Raw genomic sequence first — 17,513 nt, 5'->3', positions numbered from 1 at the left:
TAGAATGAATTTTTCACATTTTCTTCCAAAATTTTCTGAAAATTCTCCGATTTTTCTCGCCGTAACATTGATCTATGGGCAGAGACGAATATAATAAAATAAAGACGGTTCAAATTGAACGATTCTTTCATCTGGGTTTGCGCTTAGCATCACGTTTGGCGATTCGTTTGAATTTATATAGATCAGGGATGGCCCAATTTTTTTGGTCATTTCGAGCGACTAATTATTCAAACATTAGGCCGTCTACCAACGTTGACTGTATTAACGAGTCATTAGAAAACTAATGTAGTATTAATAATAAATAATAATGTAGTGTTAAAATACATTTTAAACTAAAGGAAAAACATAGAAAATATTCCAATATTCAATGATAAATCATTCTATAAAAGGAAAATAACTATCTTTTGAAAAATAATTGATATGTAAAACATTATTTTCTTTAAAGTCTTAATTTTTAACAACGGAGAATATTTGAATACATTTTCATTTAGAAATACATTCTAATAAGTATGCGATATCGATGACATAAAGGGTGTGTCACATCAAATTGCATCACGAAAAAAATGCTGTAGAAATTCGCCCAGTAGACCGATCCTTTTGAAAATTTTAGACAGTAAAATAAAAACTATTAAACAACTTTTGGCATTTTCTTTTTATTCATACTTCGAGCCCAAGCCCGTATGCTCGCACCTTCCTCTTTACCCCGTCCATAAGGTTCTGTACAACGTCAGGTTGTAGTTTTTTTTGAACAGAAATCCATTTTCTCTTGAAGTCCGCCTCCGATTTGACAACTTTTGGGTTCTTCCTGAGGGCCTGCTTCATAATCGCCCAATATTTCTCTATTGGGCGAAGCTCCGGCGCGTTGGGCGGGTTCATTTCCTTTGGCACGAAGATGACCCCGTTGGCTTCGTATCACTCCAACACGTCCTTTGAATAGTGGCACGAAGCGAGATCCGGCCAGAAGATGGTCGGGCCCTCGTGCTGCTTCAATAGTGGTAGTAAGCGCTTCTGTAGGCACTCCTTAAGGTAAAACTGCCCGTTTACCGTGCCGGTCATCACGAAGGGGGCGCTCCGCTTTCCGCAAGAGCAGATCGCTTGCCACACCATGCACTTTTTGGCAAACTTGGATAGTTTCTGCTTGCGAATCTCCTCCGGAACGCTGAATTTGTCCTCTGCGGAGAAGAACAACAGGCCCGGCAGCTGACGAAAGTCCGCTTTGACGTAGGTTTCGTCGTCCATTACCAGGCAATGCGGCTTCGTCAGCATTTCGGTGTACAGCTTCCGGGCTCGCGTCTTCCCCACCATGTTTTGCCTTTCGTCGCGGTTAGGAGCCTTCTTAACCTTGTATGTACGCAGGCCCTCCCGCTGCTTGGTCCGCTGGACGAATGAACTTGACAAATTCAGCGACATCCCGGACCGAACTTCTCGGATCACGTCTAAACTGCTTAACTACGCGCTTGTGATCTTTTTCACTGACGGAGCATCCATTTTTGCCGTTCTTCACCTTCCGGTCGATGGTTAGGTTCTCAAAGTATCGTTTTAGTACTCTGCTGACCGTGGATTGGACGATTCCCAGCATCTTACCGATGTCCCGATGTGACAACTCCGGATTCTCGAAATGAGTGCGTATTATTCACGATTAATTCACGACGCTCTTTTTCGACATTTTTCCAAATTTACGAAAAATTGACAGTGAAGCATGGCCAACGTGATCTATACACTCTTATCTGATTATAAGCGAAAGCTGAAGATATAATTCCTAAAATTAAATTTCTACAGCGTTTTTTCCGTGATGCAATTTGATGTGACACACCCTTTACTTTTGAATATGTTGAAATGTCATTTGAAGATTCTAAAATCAAATATTAATAGCAAAAGAAGCTTTTCAAATTCCATTCATCACTGCTGTTCTGTTCATGGCTATATTTCTTGATAGCAATACTCTACGCAATTGCTTCACATTACAGCAGATCCAATAAAATCGTCCTGAAAATGAATATTGTGGAAACACACATTTTTTGTTTGGATGAAAGACTGTATTTGTTTAGGACTTGAGGAAATATGAGATTTCCACAGGAATTGGGACCATTTTAATTCAAGAGTTGTTTTTCAAAAGGGGGTATTATTTTAGTAACAGAAGTCTTTAATCAATTCCAATGAGGTACATATAGAGGTGGAGCAGTAGGCGAAGTGTATCTGTATTGGCAAGCAAAATATCGTGTCGTAATTATTTGCATTCAATATGGAATGTATATGGAAGAAACAAAACAATGTTGGAAGTACTCACGGTTGCATGATAATTTGAGCCCAAAATTCACATGAAATCATTCAACTGGTTGTTTTTTAACAGATGTCAATTATATAGTGGTTTATTTCGATTATTCATGTGGTAAAAAGGTCCAGAGAGCAGTCGTATGCTTAGTTCTCGAAAGCAGTAACATTTTCGGTGAAATTTTGATTAAATGGCGATTATTATCTCACAACATACACACCGACACTGAGAGCTTTCGAAACATCAACTTCATAACGTTAAAATAATGAAACTTCGTTTGTTTCTATGAACTATGAGTGAAAATTGCACATGGAAATATCACTTTTATTCGTCTTTTTCGACGTGATTTCACTAATATTCACTTCACGCTATCACATTAGTTTCATATTCAGCTGGTGCTCTACAAAGAGGTACGTTTTCAATTGATAAATTAATTCCTGAATATAGCAGTTTCATATGGATACGGTGGGCAATCAAAGATAAACACAACGACTGACGTCACTATTTGCGAAATAGTTATGGCAGCGCATGGTATGTCGCTCGAAACTCGACCATCTTCATTACCTTTTTTTCCAGGACATTGAATCAATTCTATCTCAAAATATATAAGGTGTCTAATTATGTCTAAAATGGTGTCTTAGAAATATTTGTAGAGAATCGATGTTAAAACGTGCAAAAAAAATACATTGAAAAAAAAAATTGTACTAAAATTAGTAGTAGTAAAATTTAAAAATTTCATAAAAACCCTACAATTTTTGTCAAAACTAATTTCAGTAACGTTATGATCAAAACAGAAAGTTGATGAAGAGAAATCGATCAAGACACTTACACCTCTTCATTCTAAGCCCCTCAAGTGAGGCTTTCTTCAAACATTTATTTTTTACTAGATGACCCGGCAAACTTCGTCCCGCCCAAAATACTTTCGTTATCACATCCACGTTTTCTTACTAAGCGCACGTTCATGGATCCAATCGCAAAACTGTTCATTGATTGATCTTCTAATCAACTCTTTAAAATTAATTTTTACTATAAAATTTCAGTACTTCTACCGAACTGGACATTATAATATCAGATTTTTTTTCAGACACAATTCTCGTGCAAGATTTGTCCGTTACATTGAATAAATGTTGGATACAGAAAATATGATAGAATGAAGACAGTCCTAAATCGGACAATTTTGCTCTTATCAACACATTCGGCGATTAATTTTTATTTATATAGATAGAAGACGATATAGGAGTGCGTTTTATCACATTAAAATCCATTTCCACTTTCGAACGAAGATCAATTTCGTTACCGCAAACATCAAATGGACTAACAACGCTTGTCAATATGTAATTGTAGCACACATGCGAATTGAATTTTTCGAGTTTTCCTTTCATTCAAAGTTTTCCGATAATTTTCAATTGTCATGTGGAATATGTTTGATTGAGATATGTGTATTGTTTTTATGGGACCCCTTTTCTTTCCAAAAGAGGAAGGGGTATCATACCATCATGGAAACATTTCTCGAATCCAAAAACACTGACATTCCAAATTTGGCTCCATTTGCTTGATTAGTTCTCGAGTTATGCAGAAGTTTGTGTTTCATTTGTATGGCAGCTACCATGCCCTTAGAGAGGGGGTAGGTCTGTCGAACCACCATAGAAACGTTTAATGCTCCCTAAAACCTCCAAATGCCAAATATGGCTCCATTTGCTCGACTAGTTCTATAGTTATGCAGAAATTTGTGTTTCATTTGTATTGGAGCCCTCATTTAGAGAGGGAGAGGAGTGTCGAACTACCATAGAAACGTTTATCGATCCCTAGAACCTCTATATGCTAAGCTGGATTCCATTTGTTTGATTAGTTCTCGAGTTGTTTAGCAACCTCCCCCCCTCTGTAGAGAGGGGAAAGGAGTGTCAGACCACCATTAAAACATGTATTGCCCTCTAAAACCTCCGTATGCCAAATTTGGTTCCATTTGCTTGATTAGTTCTCAAGTTATGCAGAAATTTTGTGTATCATTTCTATGGCAGCCCCCCCCCCTTAGAAAGTTGGGAAGAGTGTTGAACCACCTTAGAAATGTTTCTTGCACCCTAAAACCTGTTTTCTTGATTAGTACTTGTATTATGCAGAAATGTATGCTTCATTTGTATGGCAGTGTTTATTCACCATAGAAACGTTTCGTGTCCCCTAAAAGCTTCGCATGTCAAATTTGGTTTAATTTGCTTGATTAATTCTCGAGTATTGTAGAAATTTGTGTTTCATTTGTATGGCAGCCCCCTTAGAGAGGGGGGGTGGAGAGTCTAACCATCATAGAAACTAAGTTTTTTTTCTTTGCATTCTCTTAAACAGTATCTGATATGAAAGTTTAGAAGCGATATGAAGTGCTAGTCTCTTTGATTCTCGCGCACCACGGACTCTCTGCTCTTAAAGGTCACACGCTGTTATGTGCGGTGATGTTCCTCATTGTGTGTATGTGTAAAGAGGGTGTTTGTTTTGTTGAGCTAAGTGGAGCTGTTGACGTAGGACTGCGTCTAACCGGAAGATATAGGGGGTGAAATGGAAATCTAGGCACTGAACAAGTAGGAAAAAATGCAAGATTTGAAACGCTTATAACTCGAGCATTTCTCAATAGATCGCAAGAGTTTTTGCATCAATTGATAGGAAATATATCTACGCATCTATCATAATGAATAACATTTCATTTTTCTTGAGATAAATAATTGAATAATTGTGAAATATCAAGCATTGTCCAAATGCACTATGTGCCCATTTTTGATTGGTCCATTTTGTGCTCCTCAAATTGTACCGACCAAAACGGGCAACCAGAGCAGCAGCGAAATACAATGAAGCACGATTGGAAAGGAAAAAGAAAAAATATGAACGAAACATTGGTCGCTGTCTCACACATGCGTAATTCTCGAGCCAGTCAGTCAGCTTCAAAATCCCCGCTCCGCTGCCGTAACGATCATTCTCATCCAAACCGTACACCACATCGTTTCGCATCACAACACATCAACAAACCAACACAAGCAGCCATGTCTGGACATGGCAAAGGAGGAAAAGTGAAGGGAAAGGCAAAATCCCGCTCGAACCGTGTTGGTCTGGAGTTCCCCGCGAGGGTAGCTAGGTCGAGCGCGTTAGTACCAGTGCACCAGTCCACCTAGCCGGCGTTATATAGTTTCGGCCGCCGAAGTGATTGAGTTAGCTGGCAAAGCTGCTCGCGACGATAAGAAAACCCACATTCGGAACAGAACACATTCGGTTCGGTGGACATCAAGACAACAGGCAGTTGCAGCGAGTGGCGAGTGGCAAACGCAATCGCAAAACGGCATCAGGTAGCAGAAGTAAAAAGTTTGTTCTTTATACAATTTGCTTTGGTGGCAAATCCAGAACAGCATCGAGGGCGTTCGAAATCGTTTTTTTTTTAAAACCACGAGTTTTCTAAAATTCCATAAAACACGGCGCTTATCAGGGCCATTAAACCTTTCAAAAAAAAAAAATGGGTGGGTTATATCTATGATATAACCGCAAGGTTGACGAGGGATTACCTTAGCTTAGTAATCATTTGTATGTATTGATTGAATTTTTGATTAAATGAAACAATTTCCGAATTCAATTGAATTCAATATATTTGCGTTGTGAGTAAAAAGTTTGAACAAATGCCACGTCTCTAGTGTCTGCACGATCTTACCAGGTACCTATGTTTAGGAGACCGTGTTAGGGAAACGCATTCGAGTCTGCACAAAGACAAGCGAGTATAAAAGTACTCGCAGTTTGCATGTATTTGCAATGCCGATTTCCCCAGACACCTTGGTTTAGAAGTCTTTATAGGTAATCAGATTTCAGTCGGAGCAAAAATACTCCCGACCTGCATGAATTTGCAATCCCAATTTCCCTAGACACCTTGGTTCTGAAGCCTGTGTTGGGGAAACATATTTTAGTCGGAACAAATTGCCCTCGACTTGCATGTAGTAGCAATGCCAATTTTCCCTCGCTCCATGGATTTGAAGTCTGTGGTAGGGAAACACATTTCAGTCGGAACAAAAATGCCCCCGAATTGCATGTATTTGCAATGCCAACTTCCCCACGCTCCTTGGATTTGAAATCTGTGAAGAGAAACGCATTTCGGTGGAAACAAAAGCTGCCCCTACTTTCATGTATTTGCAATGTCGGTTTCGCCAATGCTGCTTGGTTTTGAAGTCTGTGTTAGGGAACATATTTCGGAGAGAACAAAAGTTCCCCTACTGTCAAGTATTTTCAATTCCGATTTCGCCAACGCTGCTTGGTTTTGAAGTCTGTGTTGGGGAAACCGTAAATCCGGCCAATCGAAACGAGGCAGTTAGGGCGTTTAGATAACGCTTAACATTTTACAGTTATTCAATTATTTATCTAATGAAAAATGACATTTTATTAATTGCGATAGATGCGTAGGAATATTCCCTATCAATTGATGCAAACATCTTTCCGATCCAGTAGAAAATGTTCGAGTTATAAGCATTCGAAATCTTGCATTTTTTCCTGCATGTTCAGTGTTTATGTTTTCATTTTACCCCCCTTGTATTCCGGTTAGACGTAGTCCCACGTCAAAAGAGTTTACGAAATACAGTTCAATGCTTTCTAAAATAATATCCAAAATAATAATAAAACACAAATTGATTTTTTCATAAATTGTTTGCCAGGATCTGATGAGTATGTGAATTTGGCAGTTGTTCTGAGCTTATTGATAGTTGGGGACTTTCCTGATTATTCAATTTTCACCAATTATTAAATTGTTTTCAGATTGAAAGTACAGTAATTTACAATTAGTTCGACATTTAGCTAATTCGACGGACATGTAATGCGACATATTTAGTTGGACATTTTTGTAAACATAGAGATCCAAATTATGACCCCACATTGAAAGTCGACACTGTACCACTGTCATCGCAAATGTTCAATTACAGGTTAAAATCGCCTCCAATGCGACACTGAGTGGTATTTCGGCACGTCGCATTGAATATAATTTACTGTACAACATGTCACAAGCTGGATGGGAAGAAATTTTCCAACTGTGAAAGCTGTGGCGAGTGGCAAACGCAATCGCTAAACAGGAAGGTTTAGCCGAACATGATTGGGATATCGAGTGTTAACAAGCAATAAATTCTTTAGATTAAAGATAATTTTGTGATCCTGAAAAGGACCCTTTTTAGCCTGCATGTGAATCCAACGAGCGAAAAAATCGTAATGAATGTATTTCTTTCTTTCTTTCTTTGTTTTTAAGAGGCTTTAAACTTTGCAGTTCATTCGCCTCTAGAATGTATTTGTTGCCATCGCTGCCTTTTAACGCTCTTTCGTTCGTCTCGTTGGACTCGCCCCTTTGGCTGAGTCTGCCGATTTGTCTCTATTCTGTGAGCGTGTACCGCTAGAGTACAAAAGGCGCGGATCCGCTGAAAAATATATCTATCTCTTTCAAACCATAAATCAGTGTGGTTGTATGGCATCGTTTCACATCACATCGCATCAACGGATTGGTGCCGGAGCACCAGTATACCTAATAGCGGTTATAGAATTTCGGCCGCCGGAGTGCTCGAGTTGGCTTGCAAAGCTGCTCACAACAATAAGAAAACCCGCCTACAGAACAGAGCACATTCGGTTCGGTGGCAACAACTAGTTTCAGCGAGTGGCAAACGCAATCGCAGAACGGAAGCAGGTAGAAGAAGGAAAAAGTTTGTTTATACAGACTGCTTTGGTGACAAAACCAGCCACCGTAAAACACGGTGATTTTCAGGGCCATTAAACCTTTCAAAGAAGAGTTATTGAAAGTTTTTCACAATACCAATGCATTCTAAAGTGACATAATATGACATATAATATAAACTGATTTATTTTGTTTATGCTCGTTCTTGAACTTATTGGTGGTTGGGGTCTTTTAAATTGATCATTCAGTTTTCACAAACCCATGCATGGTTTCCGAATTGGCATTAACGAATTTTCTCGGTAGCAAGAACTGCTTTCTTTGGTTGATAACTGATGTTGAAAATTGACTGACGTTACATCTGCATTGTATAGACAAATAACTAAGGAGCAACATGATGAGCTATGTATTTCCTGCTGCTCTGTTCTTATTTTAAAGGACTTTAATCCGAAGGTCATCCGTCCCTGTATTTACTGTTGGTTTTTCAGAACGCTTATAGCTCGTTTATTTCTCGACAGATCGTAGAGTTCTTCTCCAAAACCTCAGTTCTTTTTCATTTTTATTTACTTTGTTTGCGGAAACTACAAATCTTAAGACGCGTCCACATTAAGGCAATCGGCATCGTTCGGCCTTAGCCGCCCGGTAAAACCGAATGAGTGCCGTACCGCCCGGACTTGCCGAAGTGCCGAAAACCGACTCGAATCATACCGAACCCAAACCGAAACAAGTGGGTCCGGATCGAAGAAAATCGAGCCGAAACAAAACGAAGTACATTAGTATTGACGGCATTGTGCTTCGTGTGCTCAATTTGTGAAGCGAAAATAATAACGGATTGTCAGTTGGAATGAGCACATATCTCAAAACAGAAACTATGAATGAAAATAAGTATTTTCATACCAAATATGTAATCTATGCAATTAAGTTACGTGTTTTTTTGCAAATGATAAAAAATCATGAGCCACAATGGTATTTGATTATGATTTTATATTATGATGATATTTTATAGCAGAAGAAATCAGGAAATTTATTTAAAAATTATTAAGTAAGGATCGGTACGACGTGTTTGTAGTAATCAAATATCATGAAGTAAACATTTTCATTCAAATTTTAATAATTGAAATCTGCCCTCGGGCCGGCTAATCTGATAGAGATTGATTTGTTCACAACGGATATCGCCATCAGACGTCGACACTGTACATCTGTCATTGCGGTGTGTAGCTCGGTTTCTAGTCGATGTTTTAAAGTTTGTTTACTTGCGCAATGGTCTGGACGGACGAGGAAACATTGGCTTTAATTGAAATGTACCATGCTCGTCCAACATTGTGGGACAGCAATAATGTGCACGAGACATAATGAGACACGATAATTTAGTTGAACTCGCAGTGTCATTTGGTGTCGACAAACAAGAAATTGAACGAAAAATAAAAAACTTACAAAGTCACTCCATGAGGGAAAGAAAAAAAGAAACGGTGAGCAAAAAAACTGCAAGTGGTGCGGACGAACCATATGAAAGTAAATGGTTTGCTTTCCAAGCAATGATGTTCCTTTATTATTTTATTTTCCAAGCAATGATGTTATACTTTATCGACAAAAACAGAAAATGAACCGCAATCTCTTCTTTACTTGTCCTGCTGGAAACTTATTTCGCCCTGAGGAGAAACAAAATATTCCGCGAATTCATCTCTGATAGTTTGAGCGGAAACAGTACTTCTTCTGGGAACTCCTCGAAGGTTGTGTAGTTGAGAAGAACATGTGTGTTGCCTCCAAAATCCAGGAGTAACTTGTCCGTCTTCAGTAGATTCACTGTCGAACATTCCGACAGGATTGTAAACAAATCTTGAAGTGCTTTTCCTCAAATAGTTATGCAGGTGGATAGCAGCCATCGTCACTTTTGTAGCTGTGTCAGGTTGCAATTCCATTGGAGATCGAAACACACGAAAACTTGTAGATAGGGCTACAAATGCGTTTTCGGAGACTCTACGAGCCCTGCTCAGCCGATAGCTAAATATTCTTTTTTTCGATCTTTTTTCGGATAATCCCGAGTATGGTTTCATAATATTTGGAGATAGAGGGAACGCATCATCCGCAACTAACACAAACGGTGTTAGGGAAGTTCTCCCTGGCAAAGCCCGCGGAGGAGGTAAATGTAGAGAGTTTTCTTCAAGAGCTTTTTTAAAAAATGTATTGTCAAAAACACCTCCATCAGAGATTCTCCCTTGGCATCCCACATTCACGTATATGAAATTATAACTGGCATCCACAACAGCTAGCAAAACGATGCTAAAAAACCCTTTATAATTGAAGAATTCTGAGCCTGAATGAACAGGAGCTTTCAGTGCGACATGTTTGCCATCTATGGCACCTATACAGTTCGGATAGTTCCACTTTTCTTCAAATTCTAGGGCGATTGCTTCCCATTCTTCTTCTCTTCGAGGCATCTGGAAAAATGAAATAAAAATATTCATAATAGTAATGCAACGATGTGAAGTTAATTATAATAGCGATTTTTTTTAGGATTCAGCGGACCTGGATGAACACAACGATAGTTAAGACAAAGACATTGGGAATGAAGAACAAGATGAAGGCCACATCCATATTGATTCCGGAAGTTCTCGAGTGGAACAGGCATCGACATCTTAGAACATCGCTTCAAAAGTGACCAAAACCAAAGAGTTTGAATCCCCAAAGGCACTTAAGACCAAATCCACAAAATGTACACTCATGGCTACTTCTGGTACTTCCAGCGCACTCGTTTTTGATGAAGCTGTGAATCTCATGAAATCTATTCAGTCAAAAAGAGTAGACATAAAAGACGAACATTATTTGTATGGCGAACAAATAGCGATTAGGCTACGCAGGCTTTCACCACGAACAAGGTTTTAGGTTCAACAATCCTTCAAACAAATACTATTTGACGCGGAAAATGGGATTTACGAGCAACATAGTGCGCCAAAAACAGCTGCGCTCAGTAATCCGTCGCAATCCACCTCGCCAATGGTATTTGTCCCCATGCTTTATCAACCACCCGGACCACCTAGCATGGCCTATCAAACTCCACAATCACAATCCCCAACATCACAATCCCCTACATATGTTTTATCTGACTGTATAGATACCAACTCTGAAGAAATTTATTGTTCTTGATTCGATTTTCGTAATAATGTAAATAAAAATAAACTATATTAAAAGTTGTGATTATTTCTTTTACCTTAACATAGTCTCGAAGTGCTTCAACAATGGCGTCACAAACCTCTGGCACAAAAACAGAAATAGCTTGTTTAGATATTTTCATGGCATGCATCAGAGAATGATAAGAATCACCAGTTGCAAGGAAACTTAGAGTGACGGCGAGTCGTTCACTTGGTGGGATGGCTTCTCTAAACTTGGTGTTTTTTTTTCGAGATTTTGGGTTGAACCATTCTTAGGAACAACTCAAAATCACTCCTCTTCATCCTGAAGAAATTGGTGAATCCTATGTCATTCCGATACTCCAAATTTAGCTCGTCAGCTTCATCTTCAAGCAGATCTTCCATAAAATCGCTGGCCCTATATTTCTTTCGACCGTTAATGATGCTGGGGCGAACCCAAAATCTCCGAGGGCGGCGGCGTCGATGATGAAAAGCAGTAAATCCAATTATAATTGCAGCAGAAGCTGCTAACGCAAGGTCGTCTCTTTGTATAGTCCTACGTCACTCCGGTTATGTCCCCGACATTACCCACCCGTCTTTTTTTTTCTCAAAATCTCTCTTTTCTTCTCCAGCAAGGTTCTCTTCTCTCTCACACATACATCATACTGGTTTCATTTGATTTGCATTGGCAGCCGTACCGCCGCAATTTTGTGTATCCGTCTACAGCCGGGTTCAGACGGTGCGAGCAAGCATACGAGTCGGTCTAGTCAGTTACTGCAGTGCAGCTACTCACACCGTGTGAACACATCATGCCAGTTATTGTCATGTGTGATCCGGCGTGCGAGCTACTTCAAAGTTTTTTGAATTTACTCGCACTCGCATGCTTCAAAACGTCAAAAACAGAATTTAGCGTTCGAATCAGGGATGCCAAATGTAAAGAAATGTCTCTATTTTTAAGATATTTGAAAATATGCGAAGATATTTATAGACTTGAAAATTATTGGAAAAACAAATAAAACCCTCATAGTTTCTTAACGAAATCATTGTTATTCTGTTTTGCACGCTGGCGGGGCACGCTTTCTTTTTGAGATAGTTTTCTGGAGAATGTCTAATATAGAATCATTATCAGGCACAATTTTCATTCAAAATTCACTCACAACTTGCGAAAAAAAGTAAGGTTCTAAGAAACAGAATACATATTCGATTTAAAAAAGTACATTTTCATTCATTATTTTAATTTTTGACGCGTGTGAATAAAATTTTAAAAAGTCTTCTAGACTATCATTTAAAGCATCACATACTTCCGGAATTATCTTAGCTATGGATGCTTTCGAGATTCTAAAAAATATCGACAACAATCTGAACAATATTCCAGAAGAAAGGCATATCAATGTCATTTATATTATCACTCTTGCAGGTACAGCATCCTTCATGAGTGTATCTTGGCGTTGTATTTGTGGAGCAATTAAATTCAACAGTTTTTCCACTTGTTCAGGTGTTATTCTCAACACTGCTCTGTAATCTCTATAAAATTGTGTAATGATACATTCAACTGAAAACCTAAGATGAAAACTACCAATAAAGAAGTCGATTTCGGACCAATCATTTGACAAATTCGGACCTGATTGCTGTTTCTGACTATTTGATGGACATTTGAAAAATCGCCTGGCATCCCAGGTAAACCCGTGCCGTAGTATCTAGTTTCTCGCCAGCAGCTCACACTATGTGAACGGACAAGGCGAGTCAACCAATTGTCAAGCGAGTCCACCGGGTCAGTAGCTGCTCATTGTCAAGTCAGCTACTAGCAACGTATAAATGGGCCTTTAAGGCTCTCTAAAGCCGGGTTCAGACGGTGCGAGTAAGCATACGAGTCGGTCTAGTCAGTTACTGCAGTACAGCTACTCACACCGTGTGAACACATCATGCCAGTTAGTGTCATGTGTGATTCGGCGTGCGAGCTACTTCAAATTTTTTTGAATTTACTCGCACTCGCATCCCTCAAAACGTCAAAAACAGAATTTAGCGCTCGAATCAGGGATGCCAAATCTTTACATTGTCTTTACATGTCTCTATTTTTAAGATATTTGAAAATATGCGAATATTATTATAGACTTGAAAATTATTGAAAAAACAAATAAAACCCTCATAGTTTCTAAGCGGAATCGTTGTTATTAAACGGTTTTATTTAGCTTGCCCTGTAATCTGTTTGTATGTTTGTAACATGTCCCACATTAGTAGAAATTTGACCCCCTTCTTGTTGACCGATTGATCTGAAATTTGGAACACACCTTTATCTCTGTAGTCATTACAAAACTGCGTATTTCATTATCTTGTAAATCCAAGATAGAGGCCGCTACAAAATGGCGGATCCCTTTCTTCCTCAAAACCTCATCAATGTGGGTTTTCCAAAACCCCATCAATATGGGTATCAAATGAAAGGGCTTGACTAGCAGAATACAGTTATTTAAGAAAAATGCAAATCCAAGATGGCTGCCACTACTAAATGGCGGACTACATAGTTTCCCAAAACTTCATTAATATGGGTGTTGGGGGGAAGCAAACTACGCCACTGATGACTTGATCTGAACCTGCGCATCCGGACGGTGCCACTCCATGACGCACCCAGACAATCATTGACAGCTAGCTGTCATCACTGTCATTCTGAAAACTTCTCTCGTACCACACATTCTTTGCTAATCACAAAAAAGGAGTAGAGATAGAACCCAAAATAAAGTTGAATTCCCAAATTGTTAAATAATTGAATCATCCTGTCGTGCTTTGAATTTAAAACGAGGAGATCAAATGTAGGTAAAACCTAATAATGTAAAGTTCTTGTTTAATTATTGTTTCTCTTAATAAATACAGCTTTGAGCTCGCTATACATTGATAAAAACGCGTGCTGAATAGAACCTCCGAAACCCCCGTAACAATGGGTATCAAATGAAAGGGATTGACTAGCAGAACACGGTTATTTATGAAAAATGCAAATCCATCAAAATTCTACCAAATGGCGGACTACATATTATGTCAAAACACCATTAATATGGGTATCAAATGAAAGGGCTTGAATAGTAGATCACAGTAGATCATGAAAAATTAAAATCCAAGATGGCCGCAATCACAAAATAGCAATATACTTTATTAAACGGTTTTATTTAGCTTGAACTGTTCGTATGTATGTATGTATGTCTGTAGGATTGTCCCACATTAATAGAAATTTGACCAATAGGAACTGACCGGATAGGAACTGCTGTCATTTTAAAACTGCTTATCTTGAAAAATCCAATTTGGCCTCCGCTCAAAATCGCTGATTCCATATCATCTCAAAAAAAAAGGTTGATTGAGATATGTGTATCAAACCAACAAACTTGACTTGGAGAACACACTATGTATTTTCTGCAATCTACTCAATATCGGTATCAAATGAAATTTTTTGACTGATAGAATACAGTACAATGCCTTTATTGTAGAGAAATATTCTAATGAAACAGATAATGTACTAAAAACTAGAAAATAAAATGAGTAAACAAAAACTTTTTAAATTATAAAATCCATTCATTTTCATTATCCACAATTAGTGATTTCATCATATGTCCCACTATTTTATTTTAGTCTTATCAATGCCCTAGACTAATGAAGGAGAGGTGTGATAACTACTAACTGCAACTTGCCTAATTATTTTCTCTAGCTTTTAGTACATTATTATGTTTAATCACAAATAAACCGTTTAACTTAAAAAGTTTTTTTACTCATTTTATTTTGTTTTGCACGCTGGTGGGGCACGTTTTCTTTTTGAGATAGTTTTCTTGGGATTCTAAATATAAAATCATTATCGGGCACAATTTTCATTCGAAATTCACTCACAACTTCCAAAAAAAGTATTGTTCTAAAAAACAGAATACATATTCCATTTAAAAAAGTAGATTTTCATTCATTATTTTAGTTTTTGAGGCGTATTCATTCCTCCTGCAAATCTACTATCATTTTCATTTCACAAATTGGTACACGAAGCTGCTGTCAAGGCGAAATAATTCAAAATTTGAAAAATCTTTTAGACTGCCATTTGTAGCACTACATACTTTCGGAATTATTTTAGCTATGGATGCTTTCGAGATTCTAAAAAAATATCGACAATAATCTGAACGATATTCCAGAAGAAAGGTACAACATTTCTAGTTTCACTTATGTAGGTATAGCATCCCTCATGAGTGTATCTTGCGTTGTATTTGTGGAGCAATTAAATCCAACAGTTTTTTCACTTTTTCAGGTGTTATTCTCAACACTGCTCTGTACTCTCGGGGATCATCATCGTAGAGTTACTTCAATATTGTATTTGTTGCTCCTTTTTTTTTGCATCCAATTCCTGGACCGAATCCTTTTTTCTTTCTGCTTTTTCCGGATAGTACCTTCAGTTCAAAGAAATTCAGCACAAAGTATTTTTAAACACGGCCAGTGTGTGTTTAGCGATAAAATTGTGTAATGATAAATTCAACTGAAAATCTAAGACGAAAACTGCCAATAAAGAAGTCGATTTCGGATCAATCATCTGACAAATTCGGATCTGATTGCTGTTTCTGACGATTTGATGGACATTTGAAAAACCGCCTGGCATCTCTGGAAAACCTGTGCCGTAGTATCTAGTTTCTTGCCAGCAGCTCACATTGTGTGAACGGACAAGGCGAGTCAACCATTTGTCAAGCGAGTTCACCGGGTCAGTAGCTGCTCATTGTGAAGCCAGCTACTAGCAACGTATAAATGGGCCTTACTTCTCGCAATTGCATACGATTCGACCGCATTTTCGTACAGAGGTGCATCGAATCTTTGAGCGCCATTTCGCGGTGGGAACGAGATGATTTGTATGCAAGGCTAAATACACTTCGTCTTGTTTTCGCCGTTAGGTGGCGTTCATGGACAGGCCCAGGGTTTAATTATGTTAGAGATTTTAATTTTCAGAATTTCATAATTTGAGTCAGAAAACTCTAATTTCAGTTTTCATTTGGAGTGAGTTAGTTGAAAGCATTTATATATCAGATTAGAGGTTCTTCATCCGTTGTAGAATAGTAAAATGAAAAAATGCACGGTTTGTTTTCGGATGTTTTACAAAATGTGACTACTTTCTAGTCGAATTGCTGAGTATTTCTTGTTTATACGATAAATATCTTTGGGAGCTGGGACCGACATTTATGTTGTGCGGACGTTCTTGATGCACACTGAATGGAGGGCGCGACGGGAGAAAGTCGGGGCTTAACGTGTTGAAATCTGAATATGAAAAATTAAAAAAAAACCAAAAATAAAAAGAATTAAATCTATTATTTCAAAATTATGATATTATTATGATATTATTATTATGATAATTTCAAAATTAAAAGTATTTAAAAATTCAAAAATTTAAAAGTTTAAAAATTTAAAAACTTTAAAATTTAAATATTAAAAAAAAAAACAAATTTAAGATTTTAGAATCACATCACTTACCGCAGTGAATCCTGATTTTTTTTAACCATTCCCACTAACAACTATCCCTTCCATGATAAACGCTAGGGAACCACGCTATAGAGGCGACCCTTCTGGCCTTCGGGCGGCGAATATCATACTAACATTCCTTCTCTTCCCCTGGTGACTGTAGGGACGTGGCCGGCGTCGTTATTGACCATTCAAAGCTCGAATCACCGAAAATTGCACAACGAGAATGATTTGCTAGTCCCAAGCGTCATTCTGTGTGTTCTTTGTGCAATTAGGTTGGTTCAGGTCAATCACGGAGAGCAACTACGAATTGTACAGTCTACCCAAGCTCAAGCTAAACCAGTCAAATTATTATTATATTGGGTAACCCGAAAAGTAATTGATGTTTGTGAATATCTTATGTCAATGTTATGATTTGTTTTGCTCTGACGTTTGTTAGCTGTCACTGTTATGTTATTTTAGATTTCAATTTTGTGAAAAAAACGCAGAAAAACGACAAAATTCAAAAATTTGTTAGTGTTTGTGAACACAACACTGCACGCTATTTTATATGTGTGAGTAATTTTCGTGTACGATTCAGAAAAATCTAGTTCACCTGTAGTATAAGTCAAACCACGTTGAACTCAAACATGAACGTGATACATGAGGGGGAAACGAATTCATTTTGGGGGGAGTCACTTCAATATGCAACGAAGACTACTTGACGGAGAAGAATGAAATGAGATAGTCAAGTCGTAGAGCGATACATCAACTAAACGCTCGAATGACTATTGAGTCAGGTTGACTGAGGAACTGATGGAAGAAGCATGGAAGCCCATTTCGAGTTGAATTCGAAGGGGAATTTCTTCATAGTCCCCTGGCTATCCTCAGGTGAGTATGACTTTGCTGAGCCCTGCTTCCGTCCCCGGGTGCGAATGCTTCACTCGACGTCACTAGCGCTTACCAACACATTTGGTGTTCAATTTTATATAGAGGGAAAAAACGGCAATCA

Source organism: Toxorhynchites rutilus, chromosome 3, assembly GCF_029784135.1.
Source record: "Toxorhynchites rutilus septentrionalis strain SRP chromosome 3, ASM2978413v1, whole genome shotgun sequence".
NCBI lineage: Eukaryota > Metazoa > Arthropoda > Insecta > Diptera > Culicidae > Toxorhynchites > Toxorhynchites rutilus.
This window is presented reverse-complemented; position numbering follows the sequence as displayed.